This window comes from Ambystoma mexicanum, chromosome 5p (genome assembly GCF_040938575.1).
Source record: "Ambystoma mexicanum isolate Mex_15411 chromosome 5p, UKY_AmexF1_1, whole genome shotgun sequence".
NCBI classification, from domain to species: Eukaryota; Metazoa; Chordata; class Amphibia; order Caudata; family Ambystomatidae; genus Ambystoma; species Ambystoma mexicanum.
In genome coordinates, this window is record NC_090930.1 from 740,912,847 (window position 1) to 740,937,554 (window position 24,708).

A 24,708-nucleotide genomic window follows, 5' to 3' on the forward strand; every position below is an offset into this window, starting at 1 on the left:
GTTTCAAGCAATTTGATGGTCTTATTAAATGTGTAAAAAATGTAATTCTTTGAGTTGACAAACTGTATGGAGAGCAAACTTTTTATAACTTACAAGAGTTATGAGTTCTAGAAAGTAGTGCATTTACTGATCAAGTGCCCTTGTTTAAATGTACTTACTTTATTTGGATCACACCTTTCTCGAAAGAAGAAATAAACTCTAAATTATCAGGAAACAATTCAACTGATTTTAGGGGCCTCCTGGGCTTTCAATGCAAATCGCTGAGATCAAAAGCCAGTTTAATAGCCATTATACCTTGGAGCTTTGGAGATATGAGAGTGGGCAGTTTCTTTGTGGCAAAAGAGAGTCATCCCCAGAAACTATTAATATTCTTTGGTCAAAGAAGACTGCCATCAAAGTGGGCTGTAAAGCAAAGCTATTGCTGTTATATCTATCTGCAAATGAAAGGCAACTCTAAAAGAGAAGCAGCCCCAAAGTCCCACCGAGACTTGAACTCGGATCGCTGGATTCAGAGTCCAGAGTGCTAACCATTACACCATGGAACCCACATATTCAGTAGCATGATGCACTTCATTCTGGAAAAACAGAGCACATCAGAGAAAATATGTAATATTCCTATATCATTAGACTCCAGAGGAAGAATTTGATCCAAATGAGACATGAAGCCAATACTTTGTGATTGCACAGCATCCAACAGCAACAGTGCTGCTTCGATATAATATCAGTAAACGGTTACTATAGGTCAGTAAAAATCTTGACTGTGCCCTATATTCTCATTGCCCTTATGAAGCTCTGCTCAACAAGGGTTCCATGGTGTAATGGTTGGCACTTTGGACTTTGAATCCAGCGATCCGAGTTCAAGTCTCGGTGGAACCTCTCTCTTGCTCTAACACACTTTGTCTCCTTGTTGTCTTAAATTATAGGCCAAAGATAGTAATATTCATAAGGTTAGTGGTGTAGGGTATTCATTTTCGCTCTCACTCTCTGGCATAACTTTTCATAAAAATCCACTTTTGTGCCTAGCACCTTAACCTTTATGCATTTTTTTTAAATGTATGAACAGTGAGGTCATTCTGAGTCGATGGGCAGATCTGCATCGGAAACATACATAAAAGATTTGAAATTTTCAAACTTAACTCAATGTTAAGAAACATGCTCAATCTGTGACCCAATGGATTCTCTTTTTACTTGAAGATGCAGCAACAACATTAATAATACCATTTTGGGAAAAGCAGCTCTATTGTATCGCCATTCTCTTTCAAAATTGTTAAAGGGTTAATCCTATGAAAAGCGACCACATTCAGAATCAATGATATTAATCAAGCGTCTTAACAGCCTTTACATGTTTGTAAAATGAAGGTATCAGTTTGAGATGAAAAATAGAACAAAGAACACACTTTTCTTAATTCCCAAAAGGCCTGAGGTGTAAAAATACTGTTTGTACCGACCAAGGGCCCATTCGTGAATGTACTTACTTTAGTTGGATCATACCTTTCTTCAAAGAAGACATCCACAATAAACGATAAGGGAAAGGTTCGACTGATGGTAAACTCTTACAGAGATTTGAATGCAAATTATTGGATTCAACCTCCAGGGTGCTACCATTACACCATGGGTCTTTCACACCACAGAAAGTGGTGGGTTTCATTGTGGCTAAAGAGCGTCATCCATGGAAAATCTTTCTTTTTTCAAATGCACCCAGGGAATAATGCTATGAAAGTGGGCGACACAGCAGCGTCATTGCTATTAAAACAAGACACTGAGAGGAAAACAAACACAGTAATTCCCAAGGTCCCACCGAGATTTGAACTCGGATCGCTGGATTCAGAGTCCAGAGTGCTAACCATTACACCATGGAACCTACATACTTAGTGACATGATGAACGTCATTGCAGCAAAAAAAGAGCCTTTTAGAGAATGTATGCAATATTCTTTTATCTTATGCCTCCAGAGGAAGAATCCTATCCAAATGAGCTGTAAAGCAAAGAGTTTGCTATTGCGCAACAACCAACTAAACAGTTCCACATTTGCATAATATCCGTGGGCTAGGAATATGAGTTTGTTAAAATGATGCATGAGATCTCGATTCTCATTTCTGTTACAACTCTGTCAGGTTGCACCAGCAAGGGGCCCATGGTGTAATGGTTAGCAAAGAACATTACTGAAGGGCCCCTCGGCCAGCCAGAAAGCCAAAATGGAGAGAACGGGCATGAACTGGTTGTGAATGAGCTTCAAAATGCGTTCACAGGTAATTGAACTGGTGATCTCCTCAGTTTATACACCTGGAACTCCTGTCAATAGCAACAGTCGGCAGCTGGGTTGCCAGACATTTCGTCGAAAAAAATTTGTCGACAGGACAATTGGTCGAAACCATTTGGTCGAAAACCAAATGGTCGAATTGCTTTGTTTTTTATTTTCACATTTTTTTTGGGGGGGGGGTTTGGGGGGGTCCCCCCAACCCCCTTTTTTCTAAAAAACCCTTTTTTTCCCTAAACTACAACCTAAAAAATATATATATATAAATAAATAAAAAAAACGACCATTTGGCTTTCGACCAAATTACGTCGACCAAATGTCTTTTGACGAAATGTCTTTCGACGAAATGTCCGGACAGCGGCAGCTGGTCTGTGTCAGTAATGGCAATTTGATTTTGCCATTTTCACAACTCCCTAATAAATGAACAAAATGTTCCATTTGTAGGCACAGTTACATGCTATGGTATGTATACCATGCTTAATAACCACCATAGGAGGCTCAGAGCACCATCCGCATTCTTACGTACAAAACATGTAAGGAAATAATCAGATCTTTTGCTCTGCAGGAGTCAGGCTTCTTTAAAGCCTGACAAAGTGGCAGAGTGCCATTGTAAACTGAGGCATGATGAAACCATGCCCAAGACCCCAGGCAGGTTAAACCCTTCCACTCATGCCCCTAGGCCCACGGCCACGAACGGCCAGGTTCTATAGACAGGGCAGCTGGCATGGATTATGGACACTTTTAACATAGGGTGGTTTTTCAACCTTATCTCCTCTGGGAGCAAAGCGCTGGACAGGGTTTCCTGTACGTTTTTGAGGTTCGCAGGGATCTATGTGTGGATGTTTCTTGGTGTGAAAAGCATGACACCTTTTGGGGTGACACCAGGCTCTTCTGGGAGTTAATTTGCATAATCTCTACTTTCTATTTTATGTGACATGGGCTGCAGTTACATCGTTCTGTTAATAGAGGGCAACACACAGGTCATAGTTCCAAACAGGGGTGCACAGTCTGCTTGCTAGCTTACATTTACAGTTCTATTTGGGATTCACCGCCTTTTCATAAACTGAGTACTCTTCCGGAGTATTTCTAATTTATGTAGGTGTTTTGGGGGTGTTACGTGCCTTTGTATGACTGCTGCAAACCACTTGATATTAGACATTGATTGGAAACAACATAAAAAATCCTGACACATATTGTAAGCGGACATAAAATGACCTATATTAGCTAATATAAGTAAACAGACATCACTCCCCCCTCCCCACAAAAAGGGATGTATGCGTACACAAAAAATAAAAATGAAAAACAAGCAACTACTGCAGTTAAAATCTAAAAATGTAAATTCAGTTACATGATCATGACTCGGAAGGGGAAGTTAAAAAGTAAAAAAACACACGGTAGGAGAGAGGTTAGCTTTACATGCCATGAGGGAGGAAGAGGTCTTCCAAGCACTGTTGTGTATGTTGGTCAATCCCTCTGAAACGCAAAAGGGATGTGCACATAGAAATCAAAGCAGAGTCATCCAGAGAGACTATTTAATTCTTTTTTTTTCAAATTCTCAAAAGGAAGCTGCTATCAAATTGAACTATTCATCACAGCCACTGCTAGGAAATCTATGTGCATAAAATGACAATACACCCAAAGGAAAACAAAATATAGCTATAACATGTCAGATTACTAAATTCAGAGTCCAGCCTACTAACCATTAGACCATGGAACCTAAATACTTCCGCAAATGCTGAACTTCATTATGCCAAAACAGAGGCAGTCAGAAACAATATTTAATATTGCTTAATCATATGCCTCAAGAGGAAGAATTTGATCTACATGCTCTATAAAGCACAGAGATTGCTATAGCACAACGTCAATCGACAACATCGCTGTGTTTGTATGATATCAGTCAATTGGGACTATGAATCTGTAAAAATTGTAAATGTGCTCTATATTGCCATTTCTGATTCAACGCTCTCAGGTGCATCTTGCAAGGGTTCCATGGTGTAATGGTTAGCACTTTGGACTTTGAATCCAACGATCCGAGTTCAAGTCTTGGTGGGACCGTTATCTTGCTCTTACACTCCATTTTCTAATTTCTCAAATTACAATTCAACAGAGTTAATATTCAGAAGTTCAGTCGACTCTCTCTGCACGACATTACATTTAAATGCACTTTGGTGCCTGATACCAATACAGTGATGCAACTACATATCGTTAATGTACAATCCCTAAGGTCAATCAGAGTGGGCACCCAGATATCTCTCAGAAACCTTTTCCACAGATGAATAATGTCCAACCTTAACTCTATGAAAAGAAAAATGTACACACTATGGGCAGTAGATTCTCTGCTCACTGGAACATGCAGAAACAACATTGATGTGAAAAGATTGGAAAAAGCCCTATTTTATTAACATTAAAAAATGTTATACAATTATTTTGGTGAATCATATTCACTTTCACAATCATTCCTATGTTTCAAGCAATTTGATGGTCTTATTAAATGTGTAAAAAATGTAATTCTTTGAGTTGACAAACTGTATGGAGAGCAAACTTTTTATAACTTACAAGAGTTATGAGTTCTAGAAAGTAGTGCATTTACTGATCAAGTGCCCTTGTTTAAATGTACTTACTTTATTTGGATCACACCTTTCTCGAAAGAAGAAATAAACTCTAAATTATCAGGAAACAATTCAACTGATTTTAGGGGCCTCCTGGGCTTTCAATGCAAATCGCTGAGATCAAAAGCCAGTTTAATAGCCATTATACCTTGGAGCTTTGGAGATATGAGAGTGGGCAGTTTCTTTGTGGCAAAAGAGAGTCATCCCCAGAAACTATTAATATTCTTTGGTCAAAGAAGACTGCCATCAAAGTGGGCTGTAAAGCAAAGCTATTGCTGTTATATCTATCTGCAAATGAAAGGCAACTCTAAAAGAGAAGCAGCCCCAAGGTCCCACCGAGACTTGAACTCGGATCGCTGGATTCAGAGTCCAGAGTGCTAACCATTACACCATGGAACCCACATATTCAGTAGCATGATGCACTTCATTCTGGAAAAACAGAGCACATCAGAGAAAATATGTAATATTCCTATATCATTAGACTCCAGAGGAAGAATTTGATCCAAATGAGACATGAAGCCAATACTTTGCGATTGCACAGCATCCAACAGCAACAGTGCTGCTTCGATATAATATCAGTAAACGGTTACTATAGGTCAGTAAAAATCTTGACTGTGCCCTATATTCTCATTGCCCTTATGAAGCTCTGCTCAACAATGGTTCCATGGTGTAATGGTTAGCACTTTGGACTTTGAATCCAGCGATCCGAGTTCAAGTCTCGGTGGAACCTCTCTCTTGCTCTAACACACTTTGTCTCCTTGTTGTCTTAAATTATAGGCCAAAGATAGTAATATTCATAAGGTTAGTGGTGTAGGGTATTCATTTTCGCTCTCACTCTCTGGCATAACTTTTCATAAAAATCCACTTTTGTGCCTAGTACCTTAACCTTTATGCATTTTTTTTAAATGTATGAACAGTGAGGTCATTCTGAGTCGATGGGCAGATCTGCATCGGAAACATACATAAAAGATTTGAAATTTTCAAACTTAACTCAATGTTAAGAAACATGCTCAATCTGTGACCCAATGGATTCTCTTTTTACTTGAAGATGCAGCAACAACATTAATAATACCATTTTGGGAAAAGCAGCTCTATTGTATCGCCATTCTCTTTCAAAATTGTTAAAGGGTTAATCCTATGAAAAGCGACCACATTCAGAATCAATGATATTAATCAAGCGTCTTAACAGCCTTTACATGTTTGTAAAATTAAGGTATCAGTTTGAGATGAAAAATAGAACAAAGAACACACTTTTCTTAATTCACAAAAGGCCTGAGGTGTATAAATACTGTTTGTACCGACCAAGGGCCCATTCGTGAATGTACTTACTTTAGTTGGATCATACCTTTCTTCAAAGAAGACATCCACAATAAACGATAAGGGAAAGGTTCGACTGATGGTAAACTCTTACAGAGATTTGAATGCAAATTATTGGATTCAACCTCCAGGGTGCTACCATTACACCATGGGTCTTTCACACCACAGAAAGTGGTGGGTTTCATTGTGGCTAAAGAGCGTCATCCATGGAAAATCTTTCTTTTTTCAAATGCACCCAGGGAATAATGCTATGAAAGTGGGCGACACAGCAGCGTCATTGCTATTAAAACAAGACACTGAGAGGAAAACAAACACAGTAATTCCCAAGGTCCCACCGAGATTTGAACTCGGATCGCTGGATTCAGAGTCCAGAGTGCTAACCATTACACCATGGAACCTACATACTTAGTGACATGATGAACGTCATTGCAGCAAAAAAAGAGCCTTTTAGAGAATGTATGCAATATTCTTTTATCTTATGCCTCCAGAGGAAGAATCCTATCCAAATGAGCTGTAAAGCAAAGAGTTTGCTATTGCGCAACAACCAACTAAACAGTTCCACATTTGCATAATATCCGTGGGCTAGGAATATGAGTTTGTTAAAATGATGCATGAGATCTCGATTCTCATTTCTGTTACAACTCTGTCAGGTTGCACCAGCAAGGGGCCCATGGTGTAATGGTTAGCAAAGAACATTACTGAAGGGCCCCTCGGCCAGCCAGAAAGCCAAAATGGAGAGAACGGGCATGAACTGGTTGTGAATGAGCTTCAAAATGCGTTCACAGGTAATTGAACTGGTGATCTCCTCAGTTTATACACCTGGAACTCCTGTCAATAGCAACAGTCGGCAGCTGGGTTGCCAGACATTTCGTCGAAAAAAATTTGTCGACAGGACAATTGGTCGAAACCATTTGGTCGAAAACCAAATGGTCGAATTGCTTTGTTTTTTATTTTCACATTTTTTTTGGGGGGGGGTTTGGGGGGGTCCCCCCAACCCCCTTTTTTCTAAAAACCCCTTTTTTTCCCTAAACTACAACCTAAAAAATATATATATATAAATAAATAAAAAAAACGACCATTTGGCTTTCGACCAAATTACGTCGACCAAATGTCTTTTGACGAAATGTCTTTCGACGAAATGTCCGGACAGCGGCAGCTGGTCTGTGTCAGTAATGGCAATTTGATTTTGCCATTTTCACAACTCCCTAATAAATGAACAAAATGTTCCATTTGTAGGCACAGTTACATGCTATGGTATGTATACCATGCTTAATAACCACCATAGGAGGCTCAGAGCACCATCCACATTCTTACGTACAAAACATGTAAGGAAATAATCAGATCTTTTGCTCTGCAGGAGTCAGGCTTCTTTAAAGCCTGACAAAGTGGCAGAGTGCCATTGTAAACTGAGGCATGATGAAACCATGCCCAAGAACCCAGGCAGGTTAAACCCTTCCACTCATGCCCCTAGGCCCACGGCCACGAACGGCCAGGTTCTATAGACAGGGCAGCTGGCATGGATTATGGACACTTTTAACATAGGGTGGTTTTTCAACCTTATCTCCTCTGGGAGCAAAGCGCTGGACAGGGTTTCCTGTACGTTTTTGAGGTTCGCAGGGATCTATGTGTGGATGTTTCTTGGTGTGAAAAGCATGACACCTTTTGGGGTGACACCAGGCTCTTCTGGGAGTTAATTTGCATAATCTCTACTTTCTATTTTATGTGACATGGGCTGCAGTTACATCGTTCTGTTAATAGAGGGCAACACACAGGTCATAGTTCCAAACAGGGGTGCACAGTCTGCTTGCTAGCTTACATTTACAGTTCTATTTGGGATTCACCGCCTTTTCATAAACTGAGTACTCTTCCGGAGTATTTCTAATTTATGTAGGTGTTTTGGGGGTGTTACGTGCCTTTGTATGACTGCTGCAAACCACTTGATATTAGACATTGATTGGAAACAACATAAAAAATCCTGACACATATTGTAAGCGGACATAAAATGACCTATATTAGCTAATATAAGTAAACAGACATCACTCCCCCCTCCCCACAAAAAGGGATGTATGCGTACACAAAAAATAAAAATGAAAAACAAGCAACTACTGCAGTTAAAATCTAAAAATGTAAATTCAGTTACATGATCATGACTCGGAAGGGGAAGTTAAAAAGTAAAAAAACACACGGTAGGAGAGAGGTTAGCTTTACATGCCATGAGGGAGGAAGAGGTCTTCCAAGCACTGTTGTGTATGTTGGTCAATCCCTCTGAAACGCAAAAGGGATGTGCACATAGAAATCAAAGCAGAGTCATCCAGAGAGACTATTTAATTCTTTTTTTTTCAAATTCTCAAAAGGAAGCTGCTATCAAATTGAACTATTCATCACAGCCACTGCTAGGAAATCTATGTGCATAAAATGACAATACACCCAAAGGAAAACAAAATATAGCTATAACATGTCAGATTACTAAATTCAGAGTCCAGCCTACTAACCATTAGACCATGGAACCTAAATACTTCCGCAAATGCTGAACTTCATTATGCCAAAACAGAGGCAGTCAGAAACAATATTTAATATTGCTTAATCATATGCCTCAAGAGGAAGAATTTGATCTACATGCTCTATAAAGCACAGAGATTGCTATAGCACAACGTCAATCGACAACATCGCTGTGTTTGTATGATATCAGTCAATTGGGACTATGAATCTGTAAAAATTGTAAATGTGCTCTATATTGCCATTTCTGATTCAACGCTCTCAGGTGCATCTTGCAAGGGTTCCATGGTGTAATGGTTAGCACTTTGGACTTTGAATCCAACGATCCGAGTTCAAGTCTCGGTGGGACCGTTATCTTGCTCTTACACTCCATTTTCTAATTTCTCAAATTACAATTCAACAGAGTTAATATTCAGAAGTTTAGTCGACTCTCTCTGCACGACATTACATTTAAATGCACTTTGGTGCCTGATACCAATACAGTGATGCAACTACATATCGTTAATGTACAATCCCTAAGGTCAATCAGAGTGGGCACCCAGATATCTCTCAGAAACCTTTTCCACAGATGAATAATGTCCAACCTTAACTCTATGAAAAGAAAAATGTACACACTATGTGCAGTAGATTCTCTGCTCACTGGAACATGCAGAAACAACATTGATGTGAAAAGATTGGAAAAAGCCCTATTTTATTAACATTAAAAAATGTTATACAATTATTTTGGTGAATCATATTCACTTTCACAATCATTCCTATGTTTCAAGCAATTTGATGGTCTTATTAAATGTGTAAAAAATGTAATTCTTTGAGTTGACAAACTGTATGGAGAGCAAACTTTTTATAACTTACAAGAGTTATGAGTTCTAGAAAGTAGTGCATTTACTGATCAAGTGCCCTTGTTTAAATGTACTTACTTTATTTGGATCACACCTTTCTCGAAAGAAGAAATAAACTCTAAATTATCAGGAAACAATTCAACTGATTTTAGGGGCCTCCTGGGCTTTCAATGCAAATCGCTGAGATCAAAAGCCAGTTTAATAGCCATTATACCTTGGAGCTTTGGAGATATGAGAGTGGGCAGTTTCTTTGTGGCAAAAGAGAGTCATCCCCAGAAACGATTAATATTCTTTGGTCAAAGAAGACTGCCATCAAAGTGGGCTGTAAAGCAAAGCTATTGCTGTTATATCTATCTGCAAATGAAAGGCAACTCTAAAAGAGAAGCAGCCCCAAAGTCCCACCGAGACTTGAACTCGGATCGCTGGATTCAGAGTCCAGAGTGCTAACCATTACCCCATGGAACACACATATTCAGTAGCATGATGCACTTCATTCTGGAAAAACAGAGCACATCAGAGAAAATATGTAATATTCCTATATCATTAGACTCCAGAGGAAGAATTTGATCCAAATGAGACATGAAGCCAATACTTTGTGATTGCACAGCATCCAACAGCAACAGTGCTGCTTCGATATAATATCAGTAAACGGTTACTATAGGTCAGTAAAAATCTTGACTGTGCCCTATATTCTCATTGCCCTTATGAAGCTCTGCTCAACAAGGGTTCCATGGTGTAATGGTTAGCACTTTGGACTTTGAATCCAGCGATCCGAGTTCAAGTCTCGGTGGAACCTCTCTCTTGCTCTAACACACTTTGTCTCCTTGTTGTCTTAAATTATAGGCCAAAGATAGTAATATTCATAAGGTTAGTGGTGTAGGGTATTCATTTTCGCTCTCACTCTCTGGCATAACTTTTCATAAAAATCCACTTTTGTGCCTAGCACCTTAACCTTTATGCATTTTTTTTAAATGTATGAACAGTGAGGTCATTCTGAGTCGATGGGCAGATCTGCATCGGAAACATACATAAAAGATTTGAAATTTTCAAACTTAACTCAATGTTAAGAAACATGCTCAATCTGTGACCCAATGGATTCTCTTTTTACTTGAAGATGCAGCAACAACATTAATAATACCATTTTGGGAAAAGCAGCTCTATTGTATCGCCATTCTCTTTCAAAATTGTTAAAGGGTTAATCCTATGAAAAGCGACCACATTCAGAATCAATGATATTAATCAAGCGTCTTAACAGCCTTTACATGTTTGTAAAATGAAGGTATCAGTTTGAGATGAAAAATAGAACAAAGAACACACTTTTCTTAATTCACAAAAGGCCTGAGGTGTAAAAATACTGTTTGTACCGACCAAGGGCCCATTCGTGAATGTACTTACTTTAGTTGGATCATACCTTTCTTCAAAGAAGACATCCACAATAAACGATAAGGGAAAGGTTCGACTGATGGTAAACTCTTACAGAGATTTGAATGCAAATTATTGGATTCAACCTCCAGGGTGCTACCATTACACCATGGGTCTTTCACACCACAGAAAGTGGTGGGTTTCATTGTGGCTAAAGAGCGTCATCCATGGAAAATCTTTCTTTTTTCAAATGCACCCAGGGAATAATGCTATGAAAGTGGGCGACACAGCAGCGTCATTGCTATTAAAACAAGACACTGAGAGGAAAACAAACACAGTAATTCCCAAGGTCCCACCGAGATTTGAACTCGGATCGCTGGATTCAGAGTCCAGAGTGCTAACCATTACACCATGGAACCTACATACTTAGTGACATGATGAACGTCATTGCAGCAAAAAAAGAGCCTTTTAGAGAATGTATGCAATATTCTTTTATCTTATGCCTCCAGAGGAAGAATCCTATCCAAATGAGCTGTAAAGCAAAGAGTTTGCTATTGCGCAACAACCAACTAAACAGTTCCACATTTGCATAATATCCGTGGGCTAGGAATATGAGTTTGTTAAAATGATGCATGAGATCTCGATTCTCATTTCTGTTACAACTCTGTCAGGTTGCACCAGCAAGGGGCCCATGGTGTAATGGTTAGCAAAGAACATTACTGAAGGGCCCCTCGGCCAGCCAGAAAGCCAAAATGGAGAGAACGGGCATGAACTGGTTGTGAATGAGCTTCAAAATGCGTTCACAGGTAATTGAACTGGTGATCTCCTCAGTTTATACACCTGGAACTCCTGTCAATAGCAACAGTCGGCAGCTGGGTTGCCAGACATTTCGTCGAAAAAAATTTGTCGACAGGACAATTGGTCGAAACCATTTGGTCGAAAACCAAATGGTCGAATTGCTTTGTTTTTTATTTTCACATTTTTTTTGGGGGGGGGGGTTTGGGGGGGTCCCCCCAACCCCCTTTTTTCTAAAAACCCCTTTTTTTCCCTAAACTACAACCTAAAAAATATATATATATAAATAAATAAAAAAAACGACCATTTGGCTTTCGACCAAATTACCTCGACCAAATGTCTTTTGACGAAATGTCTTTCGACGAAATGTCCGGACAGCGGCAGCTGGTCTGTGTCAGTAATGGCAATTTGATTTTGCCATTTTCACAACTCCCTAATAAATGAACAAAATGTTCCATTTGTAGGCACAGTTACATGCTATGGTATGTATACCATGCTTAATAACCACCATAGGAGGCTCAGAGCACCATCCGCATTCTTACGTACAAAACATGTAAGGAAATAATCAGATCTTTTGCTCTGCAGGAGTCAGGCTTCTTTAAAGCCTGACAAAGTGGCAGAGTGCCATTGTAAACTGAGGCATGATGAAACCATGCCCAAGAACCCAGGCAGGTTAAACCCTTCCACTCATGCCCCTAGGCCCACGGCCACGAACGGCCAGGTTCTATAGACAGGGCAGCTGGCATGGATTATGGACACTTTTAACATAGGGTGGTTTTTCAACCTTATCTCCTCTGGGAGCAAAGCGCTGGACAGGGTTTCCTGTACATTTTTGAGGTTCGCAGGGATCTATGTGTGGATGTTTCTTGGTGTGAAAAGCATGACACCTTTTGGGGTGACACCAGGCTCTTCTGGGAGTTAATTTGCATAATCTCTACTTTCTATTTTATGTGACATGGGCTGCAGTTACATCGTTCTGTTAATAGAGGGCAACACACAGGTCATAGTTCCAAACAGGGGTGCACAGTCTGCTTGCTAGCTTACATTTACAGTTCTATTTGGGATTCACCGCCTTTTCATAAACTGAGTACTCTTCCGGAGTATTTCTAATTTATGTAGGTGTTTTGGGGGTGTTACGTGCCTTTGTATGACTGCTGCAAACCACTTGATATTAGACATTGATTGGAAACAACATAAAAAATCCTGACACATATTGTAAGCGGACATAAAATGACCTATATTAGCTAATATAAGTAAACAGACATCACTCCCCCCTCCCCACAAAAAGGGATGTATGCGTACACAAAAAATAAAAATGAAAAACAAGCAACTACTGCAGTTAAAATCTAAAAATGTAAATTCAGTTACATGATCATGACTCGGAAGGGGAAGTTAAAAAGTAAAAAAACACACGGTAGGAGAGAGGTTAGCTTTACATGCCATGAGGGAGGAAGAGGTCTTCCAAGCACTGTTGTGTATGTTGGTCAATCCCTCTGAAACGCAAAAGGGATGTGCACATAGAAATCAAAGCAGAGTCATCCAGAGAGACTATTTAATTCTTTTTTTTTCAAATTCTCAAAAGGAAGCTGCTATCAAATTGAACTATTCATCACAGCCACTGCTAGGAAATCTATGTGCATAAAATGACAATACACCCAAAGGAAAACAAAATATAGCTATAACATGTCAGATTACTAAATTCAGAGTCCAGCCTACTAACCATTAGACCATGGAACCTAAATACTTCCGCAAATGCTGAACTTCATTATGCCAAAACAGAGGCAGTCAGAAACAATATTTAATATTGCTTAATCATATGCCTCAAGAGGAAGAATTTGATCTACATGCTCTATAAAGCACAGAGATTGCTATAGCACAACGTCAATCGACAACATCGCTGTGTTTGTATGATATCAGTCAATTGGGACTATGAATCTGTAAAAATTGTAAATGTGCTCTATATTGCCATTTCTGATTCAACGCTCTCAGGTGCATCTTGCAAGGGTTCCATGGTGTAATGGTTAGCACTTTGGACTTTGAATCCAACGATCCGAGTTCAAGTCTTGGTGGGACCGTTATCTTGCTCTTACACTCCATTTTCTAATTTCTCAAATTACAATTCAACAGAGTTAATATTCAGAAGTTCAGTCGACTCTCTCTGCACGACATTACATTTAAATGCACTTTGGTGACTGATACCAATACAGTGATGCAACTACATATCGTTAATGTACAATCCCTAAGGTCAATCAGAGTGGGCACCCAGATATCTCTCAGAAACCTTTTCCACAGATGAATAATGTCCAACCTTAACTCTATGAAAAGAAAAATGTACACACTATGTGCAGTAGATTCTCTGCTCACTGGAACATGCAGAAACAACATTGATGTGAAAAGATTGGAAAAAGCCCTATTTTATTAACATTAAAAAATGTTATACAATTATTTTGGTGAATCATATTCACTTTCACAATCATTCCTATGTTTCAAGCAATTTGATGGTCTTATTAAATGTGTAAAAAATGTAATTCTTTGAGTTGACAAACTGTATGGAGAGCAAACTTTTTATAACTTACAAGAGTTATGAGTTCTAGAAAGTAGTGCATTTACTGATCAAGTGCCCTTGTTTAAATGTACTTACTTTATTTGGATCACACCTTTCTCGAAAGAAGAAATAAACTCTAAATTATCAGGAAACAATTCAACTGATTTTAGGGGCCTCCTGGGCTTTCAATGCAAATCGCTGAGATCAAAAGCCAGTTTAATAGCCATTATACCTTGGAGCTTTGGAGATATGAGAGTGGGCAGTTTCTTTGTGGCAAAAGAGAGTCATCCCCAGAAACTATTAATATTCTTTGGTCAAAGAAGACTGCCATCAAAGTGGGCTGTAAAGCAAAGCTATTGCTGTTATATCTATCTGCAAATGAAAGGCAACTCTAAAAGAGAAGCAGCCCCAAGGTCCCACCGAGACTTGAACTCGGATCGCTTGATTCAGAGTCCAGAGTGCTAACCATTACACCATGGAACCCACATATTCAGTAGCATGATGCACTTCATTCTGGAAAAACAGAGCACATCAGAGAAAATATGTAATATTCCTATATCATTAGACTCCAGAGGAAGAATTTGATCCAAATGAGACATGAAGCCAATACTTTGCGATTGCACAGCATCCAACAGCAACAGTGCTGCTTCGATATAATATCAGTAAACGGTTACTATAGGTCAGTAAAAATCTTGACTGTGCCCTATATTCTCATTGCCCTTATGAAGCTCTGCTCAACAATGGTTCCATGGTGTAATGGTTAGCACTTTGGACTTTGAATCCAGCGATCCGAGTTCAAGTCTCGGTGGAACCTCTCTCTTGCTCTAACACACTTTGTCTCCTTGTTGTCTTAAATTATAGGCCAAAGATAGTAATATTCATAAGGTTAGTGGTGTAGGGTATTCATTTTCGCTCTCACTCTCTGGCATAACTTTTCATAAAAATCCACTTTTGTGCCTAGTACCTTAACCTTTATGCATTTTTTTTAAATGTATGAACAGTGAGGTCATTCTGAGTCGATGGGCAGATCTGCATCGGAAACATACATAAAAGATTTGAAATTTTCAAACTTAACTCAATGTTAAGAAACATGCTCAATCTGTGACCCAATGGATTCTCTTTTTACTTGAAGATGCAGCAACAACATTAATAATACCATTTTGGGAAAAGCAGCTCTATTGTATCGCCATTCTCTTTCAAAATTGTTAAAGGGTTAATCCTATGAAAAGCGACCACATTCAGAATCAATGATATTAATCAAGCGTCTTAACAGCCTTTACATGTTTGTAAAATTAAGGTATCAGTTTGAGATGAAAAATAGAACAAAGAACACACTTTTCTTAATTCACAAAAGGCCTGAGGTGTATAAATACTGTTTGTACCGACCAAGGGCCCATTCGTGAATGTACTTACTTTAGTTGGATCATACCTTTCTTCAAAGAAGACATCCACAATAAACGATAAGGGAAAGGTTCGACTGATGGTAAACTCTTACAGAGATTTGAATGCAAATTATTGGATTCAACCTCCAGGGTGCTACCATTACACCATGGGTCTTTCACACCACAGAAAGTGGTGGGTTTCATTGTGGCTAAAGAGCGTCATCCATGGAAAATCTTTCTTTTTTCAAATGCACCCAGGGAATAATGCTATGAAAGTGGGCGACACAGCAGCGTCATTGCTATTAAAACAAGACACTGAGAGGAAAACAAACACAGTAATTCCCAAGGTCCCACCGAGATTTGAACTCGGATCGCTGGATTCAGAGTCCAGAGTGCTAACCATTACACCATGGAACCTACATACTTAGTGACATGATGAACGTCATTGCAGCAAAAAAAGAGCCTTTTAGAGAATGTATGCAATATTCTTTTATCTTATGCCTCCAGAGGAAGAATCCTATCCAAATGAGCTGTAAAGCAAAGAGTTTGCTATTGCGCAACAACCAACTAAACAGTTCCACATTTGCATAATATCCGTGGGCTAGGAATATGAGTTTGTTAAAATGATGCATGAGATCTCGATTCTCATTTCTGTTACAACTCTGTCAGGTTGCACCAGCAAGGGGCCCATGGTGTAATGGTTAGCAAAGAACATTACTGAAGGGCCCCTCGGCCAGCCAGAAAGCCAAAATGGAGAGAACGGGCATGAACTGGTTGTGAATGAGCTTCAAAATGCGTTCACAGGTAATTGAACTGGTGATCTCCTCAGTTTATACACCTGGAACTCCTGTCAATAGCAACAGTCGGCAGCTGGGTTGCCAGACATTTCGTCGAAAAAAATTTGTCGACAGGACAATTGGTCGAAACCATTTGGTCGAAAACCAAATGGTCGAATTGCTTTGTTTTTTATTTTCACATTTTTTTTGGGGGGGGGGTTTGGGGGGGTCCCCCCAACCCCCTTTTTTCTAAAAACCCCTTTTTTTCCCTAAACTACAACCTAAAAAATATATATATATAAATAAATAAAAAAAACGACCATTTGGCTTTCGACCAAATTACGTCGACCAAATGTCTTTTGACGAAATGTCTTTCGACGAAATGTCCGGACAGCGGCAGCTGGTCTGTGTCAGTAATGGCAATTTGATTTTGCCATTTTCACAACTCCCTAATAAATGAACAAAATGTTCCATTTGTAGGCACAGTTACATGCTATGGTATGTATACCATGCTTAATAACCACCATAGGAGGCTCAGAGCACCATCCGCATTCTTACGTACAAAACATGTAAGGAAATAATCAGATCTTTTGCTCTGCAGGAGTCAGGCTTCTTTAAAGCCTGACAAAGTGGCAGAGTGCCATTGTAAACTGAGGCATGATGAAACCATGCCCAAGAACCCAGGCAGGTTAAACCCTTCCACTCATGCCCCTAGGCCCACGGCCACGAACTGCCAGGTTCTATAGACAGGGCAGCTGGCATGGATTATGGACACTTTTAACATAGGGTGGTTTTTCAACCTTATCTCCTCTGGGAGCAAAGCGCTGGACAGGGTTTCCTGTACGTTTTTGAGGTTCGCAGGGATCTATGTGTGGATGTTTCTTGGTGTGAAAAGCATGACACCTTTTGGGGTGACACCAGGCTCTTCTGGGAGTTAATTTGCATAATCTCTACTTTCTATTTTATGTGACATGGGCTGCAGTTACATCGTTCTGTTAATAGAGGGCAACACACAGGTCATAGTTCCAAACAGGGGTGCACAGTCTGCTTGCTAGCTTACATTTACAGTTCTATTTGGGATTCACCGCCTTTTCATAAACTGAGTACTCTTCCGGAGTATTTCTAATTTATGTAGGTGTTTTGGGGGTGTTACGTGCCTTTGTATGACTGCTGCAAACCACTTGACATTAGACATTGATTGGAAACAACATAAAAAATCCTGACACATATTGTAAGCGGACATAAAATGACCTATATTAGTTAATATAAGTAAACAGACATCACTCCCCCCTCCCCACAAAAAGGGATGTATGCGTACACAAAAAATAAAAATGAAAAACAAGCAACTACTGCAGTTAAAATCTAAAAATGTAAACTCAGTTACATGATCATGACTCGGAAGGGGAAGTTAAAAAGTAAAAAAACACACGGTAGGAGAGAGGTTAGCTTTACATGCCATGAGGGAGGAAGAGGTCTTCCAAGCACTGTTGTGTATGTTGGTCAATCCCTCTGAAACGCAAAAGGGATGTGCACATAGAAATCAAAGCAGAGTCATCCAGAGAGACTATTTAATTCTTTTTTTTTCAAATTCTCAAAAGGAAGCTGCTATCAAATTGAACTATTCATCACAGCCACTGCTAGGAAATCTATGTGCATAAAATGACAATACACCCAAAGGAAAACAAAATATAGCTATAACATGTCAGATTACTAAATTCAGAGTCCAGCCTACTAACCATTAGACCATGGAACCTAAATACTTCCGCAAATGCTGAACTTCATTATGCCAAAACAGAGGCAGTCAGAAACAATATTTAATATTGCTTAATCATATGCCTCAAGAGGAAGAATTTGATCTACATGCTCTATAAAGCACAGAGATTGCTATAGCACAACGTCAATCGACAACATCGCTGTGTTTGTATGATATCAGTCAATTGGGACTATGAATCTGTAAAAATTGTAAATGTGCTCTATATTGCCATTTCTGATTCAACGCTCTCAGGTGCATCTTGCAAGGGTTCCATGGTGTAATGGTTAGCACTTTGGACTTTGAATCCAACGATCCGAGTTCAAGTCTCGGTGGGACCGTTATCTTGCTCTTACACTCCATTTTCTAATTTCTCAAATTACAATTCAACAGAGTTAATATTCAGAAGTTCAGTCGACTCTCTCTGCACAACATTACATTTAAATGCACTTTGGTGCCTGATACCAATACAGTGATGCAACTACATATCGTTAATGTACAATCCCTAAGGTCAATCAGAGTGGGCACCCAGATATCTCTCAGAAACCTTTTCCACAGATGAATAATGTCCAACCTTAACTCTATGAAAAGAAAAATGTACACACTATGTGCAGTAGATTCTCTGCTCACTGGAACATGCAGAAACAACATTGATGTGAAAAGATTGGAAAAAGCCCTATTTTATTAACATTAAAAAATGTTATACAATTATTTTGGTGAATCATATTCACTTTCACAATCATTCCTATGTTTCAAGCAATTTGATGGTCTTATTAAATGTGTAAAAAATGTAATTCTTTGAGTTGACAAACTGTATGGAGAGCAAACTTTTTATAACTTACAAGAGTTATGAGTTCTAGAAAGTAGTGCATTTACTGATCAAGTGCCCTTGTTTAAATGTACTTACTTTATTTGGATCACACCTTTCTCGAAAGAAGAAATAAACTCTAAATTATCAGGAAACAATTCAACTGATTTTAGGGGCCTCCTGGGCTTTCAATGCAAATCGCTGAGATCAAAAGCCAGTTTAATAGCCATTATACCTTGGAGCTTTGGAGATATGAGAGTGGGCATTTTCTTTGTGGCAAAAGAGAGTCATCCCCAGAAACTATTAATATTCTTTGGTCAAAGAAGACTGCCATCAAAGTGGGCTGTAAAGCAAAGCTATTGCTGTTATATCTATCTGCAAATGAAAGGCAACTCTAAAAGAGAAGCAGCCCCAAGGTCCCACCGAGACTTGAACTTGGATCGCTGGATTCAGAGTCCAGAGTGCTAACCATTACACCATGGAACCCACATATTCAGTAGCATGATGCACTTCATTCTGGAAAAACAGAGCACATCAGAGAAAATATGTAATATTCCTATATCATTAGACTCCAGAGGAAGAATTTGATCCAAATGAGACATGAAGCCAATACTTTGCGATTGCACAGCATCCAACAGCAACAGTGCTGCTTCGATATAATATCAGTAAACGGTTACTATAGGTCAGTAAAAATCTTGACTGTGCCCTATATTCTCATTGCCCTTATGAAGCTCTGCTCAACAAGGGTTCCATGGTGTAATGGTTAGCACTTTGGACTTTGAATCCAGCGATCCGAGTTCAAGTCTCGGTGGAACCTCTCTCTTGCTCTAACACACTTTGTCTCCTTGTTGTCTTAAATTATAGGCCAAAGATAGTAATATTCATAAGGTTAGTGGTGTAGGGTATTCATTTTCGCTCTCACTCTCTGGCATAACTTTTCATAAAAATCCACTTTTGTGCCTAGCACCTTAACCTTTATGCATTTTTTTTAAATGTATGAACAGTGAGGTCATTCTGAGTCGATGGGCAGATCTGCATCGGAAACATACATAAAAGATTTGAAATTTTCAAACTTAACTCAATGTTAAGAAACATGCTCAATCTGTGACCCAATGGATTCTCTTTTTACTTGAAGATGCAGCAACAACATTAATAATAGCATTTTGGGAAAAGCAGCTCTATTGTATCGCCATTCTCTTTCAAAATTGTTAAAGGGTTAATCCTATGAAAAGCGACCACATTCAGAATCAATGATATTAATCAAGCGTCTTAACAGCCTTTACATGTTTGTAAAATGAAGGTATCAGTTTGAGATGAAAAATAGAACAAAGAACACACTTTTCTTAATTCACAAAAGGCCTGAGGTGTATAAATACTGTTTGTACCGACCAAGGGCCCATTCGTGAATGTACTTACTTTAGTTGGATCATACCTTTCTTCAAAGAAGACATCCACAATAAACGATAAGGGAAAGGTTCGACTGATGGTAAACTCTTACAGAGATTTGAATGCAAATTATTGGATTCAACCTCCAGGGTGCTACCATTACACCATGGGTCTTTCACACCACAGAAAGTGGTGGGTTTCATTGTGGCTAAAGAGCGTCATCCATGGAAAATCTTTCTTTTTTCAAATGCACCCAGGGAATAATGCTATGAAAGTGGGCGACACAGCAGCGTCATTGCTATTAAAACAAGACACTGAGAGGAAAACAAACACAGTAATTCCCAAGGTCCCACCGAGATTTGAACTTGGATCGCTGGATTCAGAGTCCAGAGTGCTAACCATTACACCATGGAACCTACATACTTAGTGACATGATGAACGTCATTGCAGCAAAAAAAGAGCCTTTTAGAGAATGTATGCAATATTCTTTTATCTTATGCCTCCAGAGGAAGAATCCTATCCAAATGAGCTGTAAAGCAAAGAGTTTGCTATTGCGCAACAACCAACTAAACAGTTCCACATTTGCATAATATCCGTGGGCTAGGAATATGAGTTTGTTAAAATGATGCATGAGATCTCGATTCTCATTTCTGTTACAACTCTGTCAGGTTGCACCAGCAAGGGGCCCATGGTGTAATGGTTAGCAAAGAACATTACTGAAGGGCCCCTCGGCCAGCCAGAAAGCCAAAATGGAGAGAACGGGCATGAACTGGTTGTGAATGAGCTTCAAAATGCGTTCACAGGTAATTGAACTGGTGATCTCCTCAGTTTATACACCTGGAACTCCTGTCAATAGCAACAGTCGGCAGCTGGGTTGCCAGACATTTCGTCGAAAAAAATTTGTCGACAGGACAATTGGTCGAAACCATTTGGTTGAAAACCAAATGGTCGAATTGCTTTGTTTTTTATTTTCACATTTTTTTTTGGGGGGGGTTTGGGGGGGTCCCCCCAACCCCCTTTTTTTCTAAAAACCCCTTTTTTTCCCTAAACTACAACCTAAAAAATATATATATAAATAAATTAAAAAAACGACCATTTGGCTTTCGACCAAATTACGTCGACCAAATGTCTTTCGACGAAATGTCTTTCGACGAAATGTCCGGACAGCGGCAGCTGGTCTGTGTCAGTAATGGCAATTTGATTTTGCCATTTTCACAACTCCCTAATAAATGAACAAAATGTTCCATTTGTAGGCACAGTTACATGCTATGGTATGTATACCATGCTTAATAACCACCATAGGAGGCTCAGAGCACCATCCGCATTCTTACGTACAAAACATGTAAGGAAATAATCAGATCTTTTGCTCTGCAGGAGTCAGGCTTCTTTAAAGCCTGACAAAGTGGCAGAGTGCCATTGTAAACTGAGGCATGATGAAACCATGCCCAAGAACCCAGGCAGGTTAAACCCTTCCACTCATGCCCCTAGGCCCCGAACGGCCACGAACAGCCAGGTTCTATAGACAGGGCAGCTGGCATGGATTATGGACACTTTTAACATAGGGTGGTTTTTCAACCTTATCTCCTCTGGGAGCAAAGCGCTGGACAGGGTTTCCTGTACGTTTTTGAGGTTCGCAGGGATCTATGTGTGGATGTTTCTTGGTGTGAAAAGCATGACACCTTTTGGGGTGACACCAGGCTCTTCTGGGAGTTAATTTGCATAATCTCTACTTTCTATTTTATGTGACATGGGCTGCAGTTACATTGTTCTGTTAATAGAGGGCAACACACAGGTCATAGTTCCAAACAGGGGTGCACAGTCTGCTTGCTAGCTTACATTTACAGTTCTATTTGGGATTCACCGCCTTTTCATAAACTGAGTACTCTTCCGGAGTATTTCTAACTTATGTAGGTGTTTTGGGGGTGTTACGTGCCTTTGTATGACTGCTGCAAACCACTTGATATTAGACATTGATTGGAAACGACATAAAAAATCCTGACACATATTGTAAGCGGACATAAAATTACCTATATTAGCTAATATAAGTAAACAGACATCACTCCCCCCTCCCCACAAAAAGGGATGTATGCGTACACAAAAATTAAAAATGAAAAACAAGCAACTACTGCAGTTAAAATCTAAAAATGTAAATTCAGTTACATGATCATGACTCGGAAGGGGAAGTTAAAAAGTAAAAAAACACACGGTAGGAGAGAGGTTAGCTTCACATGCCATGAGGGAGGAAGAGGTCTTCCAAGCACTGTTGTGTATGTTGGTCAATCCCTCTGAAACGCAAAAGGGATGTGCACATAGAAATCAAAGCAGAGTCATCCAGAGAGACTATTTAATTCTTTTTTTTTTCAAATTCTCAAAAGGAAGCTGCTATCAAATTGAACTATTCATCACAGCCACTGCTAGGAAATCTATGTGCATAAAATGACAATACACCCAAAGGAAAACAAAATATAGCTATAACATGTCAGATTACTAAATTCAGAGTCCAGCCTACTAACCATTAGACCATGGAACCTAAATACTTCCGCAAATGCTGAACTTCATTATGCCAAAACAGAGGCAGTCAGAAACAATATTTAATATTGCTTAATCATATGCCTCAAGAGGAAGAATTTGATCTACATGCTCTATAAAGCACAGAGATTGCTATAGCACAACGTCAATCGACAACATCGCTGTGTTTGTATGATATCAGTCAATTGGGACTATGAATCTGTAAAAATTGTAAATGTGCTCTATATTACCATTTCTGATTCAACGCTCATAGGTGCATCTTGCAAGGGTTCCATGGTGTAATGGTTAGCACTTTGGACTTTGAATCCAACGATCCGAGTTCAAGTCTCGGTGGGACCGTTATCTTGCTCTTACACTCCATTTTCTAATTTCTCAAATTACAATTCAACAGAGTTAATATTCAGAAGTTCAGTCGACTCTCTCTGCACGACATTACATTTAAATGCACTTTGGTGCCTGATACCAATACAGTGATGCAACTACATATCGTTAATGTACAATCCCTAAGGTCAATCAGAGTGGGCACCCAGATATCTCTCAGAAACCTTTTCCACAGATGAATAATGTCCAACCTTAACTCTATGAAAAGAAAAATGTACACACTATGTGCAGTAGATTCTCTGCTCACTGGAACATGCAGAAACAACATTGATGTGAAAAGATTGGAAAAAGCCCTATTTTATTAACATTAAAAAATGTTATACAATTATTTTGGTGAATCATATTCACTTTCACAATCATTCCTATGTTTCAAGCAATTTGATGGTCTTATTAAATGTGTAAAAAATGTAATTCTTTGAGTTGACAAACTGTATGGAGAGCAAACTTTTTATAACTTACAAGAGTTATGAGTTCTAGAAAGTAGTGCATTTACTGATCAAGTGCCCTTGTTTAAATGTACTTACTTTATTTGGATCACACCTTTCTCGAAAGAAGAAATAAACTCTAAATTATCAGGAAACAATTCAACTGATTTTAGGGGCCTCCTGGGCTTTCAATGCAAATCGCTGAGATCAAAAGCCAGTTTAATAGCCATTATACCTTGGAGCTTTGGAGATATGAGAGTGGGCAGTTTCTTTGTGGCAAAAGAGAGTCATCCCCAGAAACTATTAATATTCTTTGGTCAAAGAAGACTGCCATCAAAGTGGGCTGTAAAGCAAAGCTATTGCTGTTATATCTATCTGCAAATGAAAGGCAACTCTAAAAGAGAAGCAGCCCCAAAGTCCCACCGAGACTTGAACTCGGATCGCTGGATTCAGAGTCCAGAGTGCTAACCATTACACCATGGAACCCACATATTCAGTAGCATGATGCACTTCATTCTGGAAAAACAGAGCACATCAGAGAAAATATGTAATATTCCTATATCATTAGACTCCAGAGGAAGAATTTGATCCAAATGAGACATGAAGCCAATACTTTGTGATTGCACAGCATCCAACAGCAACAGTGCTGCTTCGATATAATATCAGTAAACGGTTACTATAGGTCAGTAAAAATCTTGACTGTGCCCTATATTCTCATTGCCCTTATGAAGCTCTGCTCAACAAGGGTTCCATGGTGTAATGGTTAGCACTTTGGACTTTGAATCCAGCGATCCGAGTTCAAGTCTCGGTGGAACCTCTCTCTTGCTCTAACACACTTTGTCTCCTTGTTGTCTTAAATTATAGGCCAAAGATAGTAATATTCATAAGGTTAGTGGTGTAGGGTATTCATTTTCGCTCTCACTCTCTGGCATAACTTTTCATAAAAATCCACTTTTGTGCCTAGCACCTTAACCTTTATGCATTTTTTTTAAATGTATGAACAGTGAGGTCATTCTGAGTCGATGGGCAGATCTGCATCGGAAACATACATA

General features: G+C 39.2%; 21 non-coding genes across 21 annotated transcripts; 11 read left to right on the forward strand and 10 right to left on the reverse strand.

The window, feature by feature from the left end:
• Positions 1-473: 473 nt before the first annotated feature.
• Positions 474-545, reverse strand: TRNAQ-CUG (transfer RNA glutamine (anticodon CUG)). Its single transcript has one exon. It is a non-coding gene; the product is annotated as a tRNA-Gln (tRNA).
• A 259-nt stretch (positions 546-804) lies between these two features.
• Positions 805-876, forward strand: TRNAQ-UUG (transfer RNA glutamine (anticodon UUG)). The gene has a single exon. It is a non-coding gene; the product is annotated as a tRNA-Gln (tRNA).
• A 913-nt stretch (positions 877-1,789) lies between these two features.
• On the reverse strand, positions 1,790-1,861 carry TRNAQ-CUG (transfer RNA glutamine (anticodon CUG)). The gene has a single exon. It is a non-coding gene; the product is annotated as a tRNA-Gln (tRNA).
• A 2,378-nt stretch (positions 1,862-4,239) lies between these two features.
• Positions 4,240-4,311, forward strand: TRNAQ-UUG (transfer RNA glutamine (anticodon UUG)). The gene has a single exon. It is a non-coding gene; the product is annotated as a tRNA-Gln (tRNA).
• Positions 4,312-5,192: 881 nt separating this feature from the next.
• On the reverse strand, positions 5,193-5,264 carry TRNAQ-CUG (transfer RNA glutamine (anticodon CUG)). Its single transcript has one exon. It is a non-coding gene; the product is annotated as a tRNA-Gln (tRNA).
• A 259-nt stretch (positions 5,265-5,523) lies between these two features.
• TRNAQ-UUG (transfer RNA glutamine (anticodon UUG)) lies at positions 5,524-5,595 on the forward strand. Its single transcript has one exon. It is a non-coding gene; the product is annotated as a tRNA-Gln (tRNA).
• Positions 5,596-6,508: 913 nt separating this feature from the next.
• TRNAQ-CUG (transfer RNA glutamine (anticodon CUG)) lies at positions 6,509-6,580 on the reverse strand. Its single transcript has one exon. It is a non-coding gene; the product is annotated as a tRNA-Gln (tRNA).
• Positions 6,581-8,957: 2,377 nt separating this feature from the next.
• Positions 8,958-9,029, forward strand: TRNAQ-UUG (transfer RNA glutamine (anticodon UUG)). The gene has a single exon. It is a non-coding gene; the product is annotated as a tRNA-Gln (tRNA).
• Positions 9,030-10,241: 1,212 nt separating this feature from the next.
• TRNAQ-UUG (transfer RNA glutamine (anticodon UUG)) lies at positions 10,242-10,313 on the forward strand. Its single transcript has one exon. It is a non-coding gene; the product is annotated as a tRNA-Gln (tRNA).
• A 913-nt stretch (positions 10,314-11,226) lies between these two features.
• On the reverse strand, positions 11,227-11,298 carry TRNAQ-CUG (transfer RNA glutamine (anticodon CUG)). The gene has a single exon. It is a non-coding gene; the product is annotated as a tRNA-Gln (tRNA).
• A 2,379-nt stretch (positions 11,299-13,677) lies between these two features.
• TRNAQ-UUG (transfer RNA glutamine (anticodon UUG)) lies at positions 13,678-13,749 on the forward strand. Its single transcript has one exon. It is a non-coding gene; the product is annotated as a tRNA-Gln (tRNA).
• Positions 13,750-14,630: 881 nt separating this feature from the next.
• TRNAQ-CUG (transfer RNA glutamine (anticodon CUG)) lies at positions 14,631-14,702 on the reverse strand. The gene has a single exon. It is a non-coding gene; the product is annotated as a tRNA-Gln (tRNA).
• Positions 14,703-14,961: 259 nt separating this feature from the next.
• TRNAQ-UUG (transfer RNA glutamine (anticodon UUG)) lies at positions 14,962-15,033 on the forward strand. The gene has a single exon. It is a non-coding gene; the product is annotated as a tRNA-Gln (tRNA).
• Positions 15,034-15,946: 913 nt separating this feature from the next.
• On the reverse strand, positions 15,947-16,018 carry TRNAQ-CUG (transfer RNA glutamine (anticodon CUG)). Its single transcript has one exon. It is a non-coding gene; the product is annotated as a tRNA-Gln (tRNA).
• Positions 16,019-18,396: 2,378 nt separating this feature from the next.
• On the forward strand, positions 18,397-18,468 carry TRNAQ-UUG (transfer RNA glutamine (anticodon UUG)). The gene has a single exon. It is a non-coding gene; the product is annotated as a tRNA-Gln (tRNA).
• Positions 18,469-19,349: 881 nt separating this feature from the next.
• TRNAQ-CUG (transfer RNA glutamine (anticodon CUG)) lies at positions 19,350-19,421 on the reverse strand. The gene has a single exon. It is a non-coding gene; the product is annotated as a tRNA-Gln (tRNA).
• A 259-nt stretch (positions 19,422-19,680) lies between these two features.
• TRNAQ-UUG (transfer RNA glutamine (anticodon UUG)) lies at positions 19,681-19,752 on the forward strand. Its single transcript has one exon. It is a non-coding gene; the product is annotated as a tRNA-Gln (tRNA).
• Positions 19,753-20,665: 913 nt separating this feature from the next.
• On the reverse strand, positions 20,666-20,737 carry TRNAQ-CUG (transfer RNA glutamine (anticodon CUG)). The gene has a single exon. It is a non-coding gene; the product is annotated as a tRNA-Gln (tRNA).
• A 2,380-nt stretch (positions 20,738-23,117) lies between these two features.
• TRNAQ-UUG (transfer RNA glutamine (anticodon UUG)) lies at positions 23,118-23,189 on the forward strand. The gene has a single exon. It is a non-coding gene; the product is annotated as a tRNA-Gln (tRNA).
• An 881-nt stretch (positions 23,190-24,070) lies between these two features.
• On the reverse strand, positions 24,071-24,142 carry TRNAQ-CUG (transfer RNA glutamine (anticodon CUG)). Its single transcript has one exon. It is a non-coding gene; the product is annotated as a tRNA-Gln (tRNA).
• A 259-nt stretch (positions 24,143-24,401) lies between these two features.
• TRNAQ-UUG (transfer RNA glutamine (anticodon UUG)) lies at positions 24,402-24,473 on the forward strand. Its single transcript has one exon. It is a non-coding gene; the product is annotated as a tRNA-Gln (tRNA).
• Positions 24,474-24,708: the final 235 nt, after the last annotated feature.